Source organism: Tursiops truncatus, chromosome 9 (assembly GCF_011762595.2).
Source record: "Tursiops truncatus isolate mTurTru1 chromosome 9, mTurTru1.mat.Y, whole genome shotgun sequence".
Taxonomy (NCBI): Eukaryota; Metazoa; Chordata; class Mammalia; order Artiodactyla; family Delphinidae; genus Tursiops; species Tursiops truncatus.
This window is the reverse complement of record NC_047042.1, coordinates 34,308,043-34,321,358: the sequence shown is the minus strand read 5'-3', so window position 1 is coordinate 34,321,358 and position 13,316 is coordinate 34,308,043. Positions and strand designations below refer to the sequence as shown.

General features: G+C 38.1%; 1 long non-coding RNA gene across 2 annotated transcripts in view; it reads right to left on the bottom strand.

Annotated features, from left to right (window-relative positions):
* LOC141279530 (uncharacterized) overlaps window positions 1-13,316 on the bottom strand; it is a 129,064-nt gene that overhangs the window by 42,506 nt on the left and 73,242 nt on the right. The window contains exon 1 of one of the 2 annotated variants that reach the window (XR_012333921.1): window positions 8,646-8,846. The exons of the other annotated variant lie outside the window; for it this stretch is intronic. This is a non-coding gene — a long non-coding RNA (uncharacterized lncRNA). Of the gene's footprint in view, window positions 1-8,645; window positions 8,847-13,316 lie in introns of those variants that run through there. 2 annotated transcript variants of the gene reach the window in all.

Genomic DNA, 13,316 nt, shown 5'->3' with positions numbered 1-13,316 from the left:
ACAGTCTAAAACGTAACTGTTTCCAATGGACAATGGTTTGGGTTCCTTCTGGGAAAAGACAGTAATATTTTGTCTAACAGAAAGTAAACTTGAGATGGAGTGGGTGAGCAGAGTCGGTTTCAATGGTAAACACCTTTGGTTTAATCAGATTTGTCAAATGGCAAATGTTACTTCATGGTTCTTTGTTTCTTTTAAGTTTTAGTGGTGAAATGATAGCAATTGCAAAAGTGGAGTATAAGCAAAAATAAGAATGAATGTTGTAGCTTTTTTTAAAGTGATTTGTAAATAAAAATAGAAGTCTAAAGAATTTCTTCCTCTACCTAACACTTTTAGAGTTAGGTCAAAATACTTCCAAATATTATAATTACTTCTCAGCTTTGTAATATTAACATCAGTATCAATTGCTGTGATTCTCCCAGGTGACCACAAATGGATAATTCCCCACATATCCTAATAAGTACTTTGGAAAAAACTGATTGTTCTTCTTTCAAATGTCATAAGAACAGGAAATAAGATTCAGGGAAAGAGATGAATGAATTCCCTTTTTAAAATCTTTTAAAAACTGGAGATAAATAGAAGAAAGACTGCAGTTACCTTAGATCAAGTAAAATTTAAAGTTCTTAGTGTATCTAGAAAAGCCACTATTTGGGACTTCCCTGGTGGTGCAGTGGTGAAGAATCCGCCTGCCAATGCAGGGGACATGGGTTCAATCCCTGGTCCGGGAAGATCCCACATGCCCCAGAGCAACTAAGCCCATGCGCCACAACTACTGAGCCTGCGCTCTAGAGCCCACATGCCACAACTACTGAAGCCCACGCACCCTAAAGCCCATGCACCGCAATTACGGAAGCCTGCGTGCTCTAGGGCCCGCGTGCCACAACTACTGAGCCCGCATGCTGCAGTTACTGAAGCCTGCGTGCCTAGAGCCCATGCTCCACAACAAGAGATGCCACCGCAATGAGAAGCCCACACACCACAACGAAGAGTAGCCCCTGCTTGCCGCAACTAGAGAAAGCCTGTGTACAGCAATGAAGACCCAACACAGCCAAAAATAAAAATAAAATTTTAAAAAAAGAACTATTAATCCTGTATTGAAAGCTTATATAGTACATTTAAATTTTTACATAGTCCCACATATATATTTTGCTTTTCCCTCAAAAGAATTTTTCCTAAAAATGATTTTAAGACTTAAAATGTGATAAAGTAAATCAATTTAATGATGTAGTAAAAATAATTTTTTATAAATTTATTTATTTTTGGCTGCATTGGGTCGTTGTTGCACATGGGCTTTCTCTAGTTGTGGCAAGCAGGGGCTACTCTTTGTTGCAGTGCACGGGCTTCTCATTGCGGTGGCTTCTCTTGTTGCAGAGCACAGGTTCTAGGCGCGTGGGTTTCAGTAGTTATGGCATGTGGGCTCGGTAGTTGTGGCTCACGGGCTCTAGAGTGTAGGCTCAGTAGTTGTGGCACACGGGCTTAGTTGCTTCATGGAATGTGGGATCTTCCTGGACCAGGGCTCAAACCCATGTCCCCTGCATTGGCAGGTGGATTTTTAACCACTGTGCCACAAGGGAAGTCTGTAAAACTAATTTTAATAATAAATTATATATTTATGAGTTATTCTTAATTGGATGTGAAGACTTTAATGTCCATGTTAAATGTGGTTGTTTCTTTTTAAAATGTATACTCTTAGTACATTATTTTTAATTTTTCTCTTTGCTTAATGTTTGTTTTAGTTGTTTTATCCTTAAAAAATTAATATTTATTAAACACTTACCCTGTGTTCCCATTTAAATCTCAAAATACTCGTGAGGTGAGTAAATTAATAGATGAGGAAATTGAGGCTTAAATACCAGAAAAAAAAAGCCCATCTACTTTACTGCTACCCAAAATATTTTATCCAATGTAGTCAACATTCACTGAATGCCTATTATGTCACATATATTCAGTATTATTCTTGTAATAGCATGGAGAATAGCAAGAAAATGGGTAATATAACTATATAAAAGAAATGAAAAATTCATTAAAGCTCCCCCTTCTATAACTGCAAAAGAAATTTAATCAGAGATTTGAGTTTAGAATAGTACGATACTAAGGCTTTAAAAAAAGTTGTGACCTGTTTTTTTTTCTCCATAGAATTATAACATAGAGGCAGACATAGAATACATTCAAGAAATATTTGTTGTCTAAATTATGTATCATATTCACAGGAAGATTTGGGCAAAGGTCTATTAAGAGAGTAGATACAATTTAGGGTGTTGTTAATGTCCCTTTCATCCCTAATGTCTACCATCCTTAATGTCAATATTCAATATCTAATGTTGAGAATTAGAAAGATAGAAGATTAGATTTATAGACATCCTAAAAATCCCCTTAGAAATTGCTTTCTAAATTGCAGTCATTTGCATTTCTCTCAGTATTTTTTTTTTTTAAAAATCATTTAATTATAATTTTTGGTACATCAGGCCCCAGATAATCAAGTTCTTCAATAACCACTTCTGGTTTATTTCATTTGCCCTTTAATGAAACGTAATTTTCAACCTCTTTTACTTTTCAAAGCACTAATCTTAATAAGCAGTACTTTCAGTTCTTTCATCAGAACCCAAACCCTGATAGACTATAACACCCTCATCAGACAGAATGTATTTATAGGGGAGGGGGTCTCTGTGCCATTAAAACTATTCTTCCATTTTGAAGTTATAATTTCCCCAGTTTAAAATTTGGCCCATACTTAACTAAATGCATTCTAACTTCTTTCTATGGTTACATATATGTCCATCTCTTGCAAGAGACTACTAGGTTCAACCCAGCAATCCGACAGAGCCATAAACACAGATTTGCAGTTGATGAATATTTATGAAAGGATTGTTAGATGCTATGAAATAGTTCCTTCTTGTCACTACTCCTTTAAGCTCAATGGAAAGTGAATGGGAAAGTATATGGAGCCCTATACTATAATCTGTGTTACAAAATCATTGTCCTCTCTGTTGAGAGCAAGTTGAGTCAAGTGTTTAGAGCTTTAAAAAACAAACCTTTAAAAGCAGGCAAATACATAAATCTTATTTACTCTACAAAAATTCAAATTTGGTTGATGTATTTCCAGAGTATTCCCAGAGAAGATAATGCAGAACTGGAAATACACACTTTTAGTTTCCAGACCCACTTCTACAAAGAACTAGCTTGTGACAATGGGTAAATTTCTCATGGTCTTAATTCCTTCATTTTTTCATCCTTTAATGCTTTCAAAGTTAAACATTCTACTTCTGTTCTTTTAGGATAGTTATACATGATGTTTCTATTATTTTAGTGATTACTCATTATTGACTTAAAGTCAATTACCTTAGTCATACATCTCTACTTTCCCTTTTCAGAATACAAGAGCCTTAAATTACATTGATTCCTATATACCCTGTTTTATCTTATGTCTCATTATTGTCTAGTATTTACTTTCACCTTGTTTGAAACCTTAAACTTATTTAAAACAATTGTTATATATCAGTGATTAATATTTTTCCATTTAAAACAACAATAGTAGTAAGTCAATAATTATTGTTTCATCATGTTTGCCAACTTCTTTGCACAACAATTTTGCTTGCTTGCACCCATTTTCTTTCTTCTTTCAGGCTTGGAGTGATGATCAGCTTCCATTTTCCCTGTCTAAAATGTATTTTGGGGGGCCTTACTCTTAAATGATATGTTGGCTGGGTATAGAATTCTAGGTTGCACTGTGATAGCATCATTTTATTGTATTCCTAACTCTACTTTCACTCTCAAGATGTCTGCAATTGCCTAATTATCATTCCTTTGAAAGTAATCTATTTTTTCTCTCTAGATCTTTTAAGATCTTCTCTGTGAGCACGTATGATCTTTGTGTTTATCCTGCAAGGGACTTAATGAGTTTTCTAAATCTGAAAATGAAATTCTTTCCTCTATTCTGGGTATTCTAGGCTATTTATGATTGGAAATAGCTCCCCCTATCTTCTATTCCCTTCTTCTCTAGTATTTAATACAACTCTTATTAGACACATATTGATAGGCCTCACTCTATACTTTTTCTCCATAAACTTGGTTTTACATTTTCCATTGCATTGTCTTTTTATACTTCCCTCTGCATAATTCCTCAAATCTTTTCAGGCCTAATTTTATGCATTTCTATACTATGAATTTTAACTTTCAAAGACTACATTATTCATTTTAAAAAGATATATGCACCTCTTTTTCAATATTCCACTATTCTGGTGTCTTATTTTCTTATTACTTACACTTCCTGTTTTACGTTTCAATCGTCTTCTACACATTTAGTTTATAGTATCTATCAGAGTTCTCTATGGCCTCAAGTACTTAGGCATTGCTCATATTAGTTTATTTACTCTTCTGAAAAAATTTTGTTGTGAACTCATCTTCAGTAGGCTTTTACCTGTGGGAATTCCATGTTATCTGAACTGAGGACATATCCCTCTTTAGCATTATTATATTTTCTTCTGGCAGGGATCCCAGGGGTTTTTACCACTTAGGACAATTTTTCTGCTTATTTTGCTACTTATGGGTTCTTTGACCATATGACTAACAAGAATATAAATAATAAATCTATGTGCAGGCTTACCACTTCCCAGGAGAAATTTTCTTTCCTCCCGAGTATCCACAAAAAACTACCAGCTTCCTTCTTGTCATTCTGTTGTCAGTGGGCATTTTTTTTTTTTTTTTTTTTTTTTTTAGTCTACCCTACCACTTAGAGGGCAGCCTTTCAAGGATCCTAGGTTAATTGTGAACATGTGTGTACAGGATAGGTTTCACAGTTCCAATTCTCTACCTCAGGAAGTTCCAAATACTCAACTCCTATCTCTATATACGTATTAAAACATAAGCCTTTGGGTTACTTGTACTGGCAACTCCCCACAACCCCATCCCAAGCCAATGGCAGCATTAGCTCTCCCACCTGCTGCTCTTATTTTCTGTGCCTTCTTCATTCCTGGTACTTGGAGGTTTCCTTAGTTTTGGTGAACTTATCCATACATTTAACAGACAATTGCATTTAGCATTTCTTGATCTTTATGACAGAAGTGTTGCAGCTTAACTGGTCCTTCACACTGACAGCATTAGAAGTGGTCTCAGGCTCTTTCTATGAAATGAGAGCATCAGATATCTAATCTGTGTGGTTCCCATTAGCTCTGATACTGTGTGAATTATTTATATGCATGAAATTTATACTTTAGTTTCTGAATCTGCTGGTCATTCCATTGCTTAAGAGAACTCCTCACTCTGGGTAATGAGTAGCTACTACCATTAAGAGTTTTTCACAAACTAAAAGGATGAAAGGGTTTGCCAGCTGCTTCAAGAGAGAAAAGAAAGAAGCACATAGGCCATCAGCAGAGATGTGACTACTCTTAATTATTAAATGGCCTCTGACAATGCAGTGCTGGTAGTCCTTTCTTTGGTGTGTATGCTTAATCTCACTGTTGGCTGCAAGTGAAAAGAGGAAGAAATAGTAGTGAGTACCACTTGCCTGAACCTTAGAAATGAGGATAGGGTTACATGGGCAATATTTTCTTTTCTCTCAAAACATGACAGGGAAACAGATACCCATCACATGTCAGAGAGTGAAAGATTTGGGCTAATGCTTGGCAGGAGCATACATAGCTGAGGTTTCATTTCTTTGCTCTCTAGTACATACTGTGGCCATGTTAAAGTTCAGGCTTCACATTCCTTTCTGGTGAAAAAGGGATTTAATGAATATGCTACATGTTCTTCTAGATGCTAAATGACATGCATCTTCCTCTCATTTTGGCTACCATTCTTTGAATACCTTGGATATACTGTTCGTGGGTATCTGTCCAACTAAAAAGTACTTACTGAGAAGGAAGAGGAATCATTGCTGTGGGACAAAAACATTTTCCCTCAAAAAAGAATGTACAAGCACACAAAAAAGATGTGGGATTTTTATGAATCATATCCTGTAATTTTTCACTTTTTTCCAGCTACCTCCTTCTTAGAACAGAATCCAAGAAAACCAAAGAAAACTATTTGTGCTGTGAGCAGAAATTTTGCCAAATTGAATTACATAATTCATCTAGCAGATTTGATGAGTTCCTGGATGCAATTTGCAAATTTGCATTTCACGCACAAGGAAATAATGCATTTGTTATATATGAAAAAACACTGTGCTTGTTACAAAACCATATTTTGTAACTGCTCAGGACTGTCCCTGTATATATATATACTTAGGCATGAAACTTGGCTGTTTATCATGTACACTTCAGGATATTTGACAGTGAACATAGTGAACTATGTAATCAAATACGTGAATTACTAGAAATTTATCATTTTTATAAAATTATGATATTAAAATATTCATTATATTGATTAAATATTCATTAAATATATCAACTTTCAAAACACCCAGGTAAACCAATATACTCACTTTAATGTATCATACTTGGATTCACTATATGCTATCCCTTACTTTCCAAAATAAACATTCTAAATTATGAAAAGGACGGTTGATGTCAGCAAGATGGTAAACTAGGAAGCTCCAGGCGCTCATTTCCCTACAGAATTATCAAATAAACAACCATACACTGATTAAGATAACTTCACAGGAGCTTTGGAAACTAGCTAAAAATCTACAGCAGCCAAGAAAATGCTCAATCAAGAAAAAGCCACATTCAAGCAAGATGATACGAAATTTCCCAGGGCTTTTACTCACCTTTGCCCCATCCCCTCCACGTCCTTGTAGCAAGGACAGAAGGAAGCGGACTGTCTTAGTTTGCTCAAGCATCCATAAAAAAAAATACCATGGGGACTTCCCTGGTGGCGAAGTGGTTAAGAATCCGCCTGCTGGGCTTCCCTGTTGGCGCAGTGGTTGAGAGTCCGCCTGCCGATGCAGGGGACACGGGTTCGTGCCCTGGTCCGGGAAGATCCCACATGCCGTGGAGCGGCTGGGCCCGTGAGCCATGGCCGCTGAGCCTGCGCATCTGGAGCCTGTGCTCCGCAACGAGAGAGGCCGCAACAGTGAGAGGCCCGCATACCGCAAAAAAAAAAAAAAAAAAGAATCCACCTGCCAATGCAGGAGACATTGGTTCAATCCCTGCTCTGGGAAGATCCCACATGCCACGAGTGACTAAGCCCTTGCACCACAACTACTGAGCCTGCACTCTAGAACACACGAGCCACAACTACTGAGACCTCATGCCACAACTATTGAAACCTGCACGCCTAGAGCCCATGCTCCACACAAGAGAAGCCACCGCAGTAAGAAGCACGCACACCACAACAAAGAGTAGCCCCCACTTGCCACAAACTAGACAAAGCCCGTGTGTAGCAACGAAGACCCAACACAGCCAAAAATAAATTTAAAAAAAAATAGTAATTAAAAAAAAATACCATGGACTGGTTGACTCAAAAAACAGACATTTGTTTCTCATAGTTTTGGAGGCTGGGAACTCTGATATCATATTGTCAGCACGGTTGGGCTTTGGTGAGGGCCCTCTTCCGGATGGCTGCTGTATCCTCACATGGTGGATAGAGGGAGCTCTCGTGTCTCCTCCGTTTCTTATAATGGCACTTTTCATGTTGTGGGCACTCACAATATGACATCATCTAAACCTAATTACCTTCCAAGGGCCCTACCTCCTAATACCATCACAGTAGGGCATTAGGGTTTCAACATTTGAACTGGGTAGGAGGGAATAAACATTCAGTCCATGGCATGGCCCAATTCCCAGTTCCCTCTCTTGGGCTGGAAAGAACAGAGTGAAATTTGCTTGCAAAGTTTAGGCCTGTCTGTGGGATTCCCAAGGAACTGGAATCTATCTTGACAGTGAAATTTGCTTGCAAAGTTAAGGCCTGTCTGTGGGATTCCCAAGGAACTGGAATCTATCTTGCCCGACTTGAACCTTAGTCAGGAAATGGTGGCATAGCTTGGACATCAGACTGGAAGCCACAGAAGTCAGTGGTGGGTACTATGGTGTGTAAAAACTGCAGGTGGATTGCAGACTTGTGGATACGTACAGACAAGAGATTGATCATGGGTAGAGGAATACAATAGAATATCTAAGGTCCCAAGAAGAAATTGATGTGTGACTGGGAAACTAAGCCATTTAAAAACAACCAGGGGTGACTGGCCATCAAGATGGAGTAGAAGGATGTGACCTCACACCTTCCTACAAAAACACAACGAACTGCTGGAAAAGAGTAAAGAAAAAAGAATGAAAAGGAAGACAGTCTAAGAGACCTCTAGGACAACCATTGACAAAAATAACTCTGGAATCTATCAAGAAAGATACCCTACATCCGAAGACAGAGAAGAAGCCACAACAAGATGGTAAAATGGGCGCAATCATGTTAAAATCTAATCCCATATCCTTCGGGTGGGCGACCCACAAATTTGAAAATAATTATACCACAGACGTACACCCACAGGAGTGAAAGTCATCAGCCCCACCTTAGGCTTCCCAGCCTGGGGTTCTGGCAATGGGAGGAGGCGCATGCAGACCATATGGCTTTGAAGGCCAGTGGGGTTTGATTGCAAGAATTCCACAGGACAGGGGGAAACAGAAACTCAACTCTTGGAAGGTGCAAACAAAGTCCTGTGCACACCAGGATCCAGGGGGAAAAAGCAGTGACCTCATAAGAGACTGGGCCAGACCTACCTGCTAGAATTGGAGGGTCTCCTGTGGAGGCAGGGGGTGGCTGTGGCTCACTGCAGGGACAAAGACACTGGCAGCAGAAATTCTGGTGAGTACTCATTGGCATGAGCCCTCTTGGAGGCCACGGTTTCCTCCCCAAGACCTAGCCCCACCCAAAAGCCTGTAGGCTCCAGGGATGGGTGCCTCAGGCTAAATAACCAACAGGGTGGAACCACAGCCCCACCTATCAACACACAGGCTGCTTAATGTCTTCCTGAGCACAGCCCCACCCACCAGAGGGACAAGACCCAGCTCCACCCACCAGAGGGCAGGAACCAGACCATCCCACCAGAAAGCCTGCACAGCCTCATCCACCAGGGAGCAGACAGCAGAAGCAAGAAAAATTAAAATCCTGAAGCCTGTAGAACAGAAACTGCAATCACAGAAAGTTAGACAAAATGAGACAGCAGGGGAATACATCCCAGATGAAGGAACAAGATAAAACCCCAGAAGAACAACTAAGTGAAGTGGAGATAAGCAATCTACCAGAAAAAGAATTCAGAGTAATGATAGTAAAGATGATCAAAGATCTCAGAACAAGAATGGAGGCACAGATTGAGAAGATACAAAAGATGTTTAACAAAGACCAAGAAGGACTAAAGAACAAACAGAGATGAACAATACAATAACTGAAATGAAAAATACACTAGAAGGAATCAATAGCAGAGTAACTGAGGCAGAAGAATGGATAAGTGAGTTAAAAGACAGAATGGTGGAAATTATTGCCCTGGAACAGAATAAAGAAAAAAAGAATGAAAGTAAATGAAGACAGTCTAAGAGACCTCTCAGACAATATTAAATGCACCAATATTCACATTACAGGGGTCCTAGAGGGTGAAGAGAGAGAGAGAAAGGGCCTCAGAAAATATTTGAAGAGATAACAGCTGAAAACTTCCCTAACATGGGAAAGGAAACAGTTACCCAAGTCCAGGAAGCACAGACTCTCCCAGGCAGGATAAACCCAAGGAGGAACACACCAAAACACAGTAATCAAATCGACAAAAATTAAAGACAAAGAAAAAATATTAAAAACAACAAGAGAAAAGCAACAAATAGCATACAAGGGAACTCCCATAACGTTATCAGCTAATTTCTCAGCAGAAACTGTAGGCCAGAAGGGATTGGCATGACATATTTAAAATGATGAAAGGGAAAAAACTAAAACCAAGAACACTCTACCCATCAAAGCTCTCATTCAGATTTTACAGAGAATCAAAAGCTTTACAGACAAGCAGATGCTAAAAGAATTAAGTTGCACCAGACCAGCTTTGTAACACATGCTAAAGGAACATCTCTAAGCAGAAAACAAAAGGCCACTACTAGAAATAAGAAAATTATGAATGGAAAAGCTCACCAGTAAAGGAAACATAAAATAAAGGTGGGAAATCATCTGCACACAAATATGATATCAAAACCCACAACTGTGAGAAGAGGACAGCACAAATGCAGGATATTGGAAATGCATTTGAAATTAAAAGACCAGCAACTTAAACAATCTTGTTTATATATAGACTGTTATATCGAAACCTCATGGTAACCACAAACTGAAAATCTACAATAGATACACATACAAAAAAGAAAAAGGAATCCAAACACAACACTAAACAAAATTTTCTTTCATAGATGTTCCTTTAGTCATCAAATCACAAGAGATGAAAGAGGAAGGGAAGAAAAAGAGGCCTACAAAAACAACTCCAAAACAATTAAGAAAATGACAATAGGGGGACTTCCCTGGTGGTCCAGTGGTTAAGACTTTGCCTTCCAATGCAGGGGGTACAGGTTTGATCCCTGGTCGGGGAGCTGGGATCCCACATGTCTCGCAGCCAAAAAATCAAAACATAAACAGAAGCAATATTGTAACAAATTCAAGACGTTAAAGATTGTCCACGTCAAAAAAATCTTAAAAAAAAATAAAATGGCAATAAGAACATACATATTGATAATTACCATAAACGTAAACAGATTAAATGTTCCAACCAAAAGATACAGACTGCCTGAATGGATATGAGGAAAAAAAAAAAAAAAAGCCCAGGTATATGCTGTCTAAAAGATATTCACTTCAGAGCAAGGAACACATACAGACTGAAACTGAGGAGATGGAAGAAGGTATTCCATGCAAATGAAAATAAAAAGTAAGCTGGAGTAGCAATATTCATGTCAGATGAAATAGACTTTAAAATAAAGACTGTTACAAGAGACAAAGAAAGACACTACATAATGATCAAGGGCTCAATCCAAGAAGAACATATAACAATTATAAATATATATGCACCCAACATAAAAGCATCCCAATATATAAGGCAAATACTAATAGCCATAAAAGGAGAAATAGACAGTACTACAACAGTAGCTGGGGACTTTAACACATTATTAACCAGAGACATATTAATACATCTTTTGATACCCGAATGTTATTGGCCAGAGACGTATCAATACATTCTTAGAGTGTGATACAATTAACATCACCGTAAAGTTCTTAGAGCTTAAAATTGATGAAGGGTTCATTATACAACTTATGATTGTCATTATCATTCACATTTTGCTCTGTTACGCTTTTGTTCCAAGCCTGTATTATAAACGTAAAATTTTCAAAAACGACGCATTGCAAAATTTTGAGTAAAAAAGAATTTTTCGGTGAATTTTATGCAGATACTTGCTCTGACTGTCCAAGCAACATATATACTAGTGTCTCAGAAGATTATAGCTCTTCAGAATATAGTTCTGATTCAGATGATGTGAATATTAGACCAATAAAAAGACAAAAAACTTTAGTGATTGATTCTGATATGGAAAGTGAAAATGAAACTCATGGTGCTGGAGAATGCTCCTTTGCTTCTATAGAAGAGTGGACTGAAGACAACACTTCACAAAAATTAGACTTTACAGGTGTGTCAGGTGTGAATTTTTTTTTTTTTTGGCGGTATGCGGGCCTCTCACTGCTGTGGCCTCTCCTGTTGCAGAGCACAGGCTCCAGATGCGCAGGCTCAGCAGCCATGGCTCACAGGCCTAGCCGCTCCGTGGCATGTGGGATCTTCCCGGACCGGGGCACGAACCTGTGTCCCCTGCATTGGCAGGCGGACTCTCAACCACTGCACCACCAGGGAAGCCCTCAGGTGTGAATATTGAATGTACTAACCCACAGAGTGTTAGTGAAATAACAGAATTAATTTTTTGGCCAGCCAAAATAAAAATCGCAGGCCACAGGCATTAGTTTCTGCAAAGATCCCCTGGTAAATAATGAGTTGACACCCCAATTTCATCAGTGGACAGATCATCCAGACAGAAGATCAATAAGGAAATATAGGCCTTAAATGACACATTAGACCGGATAGACTTAACTGGTATTTATAGAGCATTCCCTCCGAAAGGAACAGAATACACATTCTTCTCAAGTGCACAGGTAACATTCTCCAGGATTGATCACATGCTGGGCCACAAAGCAACCCTCAGTAAATTTAAGAAAACTGAAATCATATCAAGCAACTTTCCCGATCACAATGCCATTAATAAAATTAGAAATAAATTACAAGAAAAAAATGTAAAAAACACAAATATATGCAGGCTAAACAATATCCTACTAAACAACCAATGGATCACTAAAGAAATTAAAGAGCAAATCAAAAAATACCTAAAGACAAATGAAAACAAAAGCACAACAATCCAAAACCTATGGGATGCAGCAAAAGCAGTTCTAAGAGGGAAGTTTATAGCAATACAATCTTACCTCAGGAAACAAGAAAAATCTCAAACAACCTAATCTAATACCTAAAGCAACTAGAGAAAGAACAAACAAAACCCAAAGTTAGCAGAAGGAAATAAATCGTAAAGATCAGGGCAGAAATAGAAACAAAGAAAACAATAAAAAAGATCAATGAAACTAAAAACTGGTTCTCTGAAAAAGTAAACAAAATTGATAAAATTTTAGCCAGACTCATCAAGAAAAAAGGGGAGAAGGCTCAAATCAACAGAATTAAAAATGAAAAAGAAGTTACAATGTGCACCACAAAATTACAAAGGATCATAACAGACTACGACAAGAAACTATATGCCAATAAAATGGAAAACCTAGAAGAAATGGACAAATTCTTGGAAAGGTACAGTCTTCCAAGACTGAACCAAAAAGAAATAGAAAACATGAACAAACTCATCACAAGTACTGCAATTGAAACTGTGACTTAAAAACTCCCAACAGGGATTTTCCTGGCAGTCCAGTGGTTAAGACTCTGCACTTTCACTGCAGGGGGGAAGGGGTTCAATCCCTGGTTGGGGAACCAAGATCCTGCATGCTGTGCCACATGGCCAAAAACAAAAACAGCAACAACGAAAAAAACACCCAACGAACAAAAGTCCAGGATCTGATGGCTTCACAAGTGAATTCTATCAAACATTTACAGAAGAGTTAACACCTATTCTTCTGAAACTATTCCAAAAAATTGCAGAGGAATACTCCCAAATTCATTTTACGAGGCCACCATCACCCTGATATCAAATTCAGACAATATCACTGATGAACATAGACACAAAAATCCTCAACATAATACTAGCAAAATGAATCCAACAGTACATTAAAAAGATCATACACCATGATCAAGTGGGATTTATCCCAAGGATGCAAGAATTCTTCAATATCTGCAA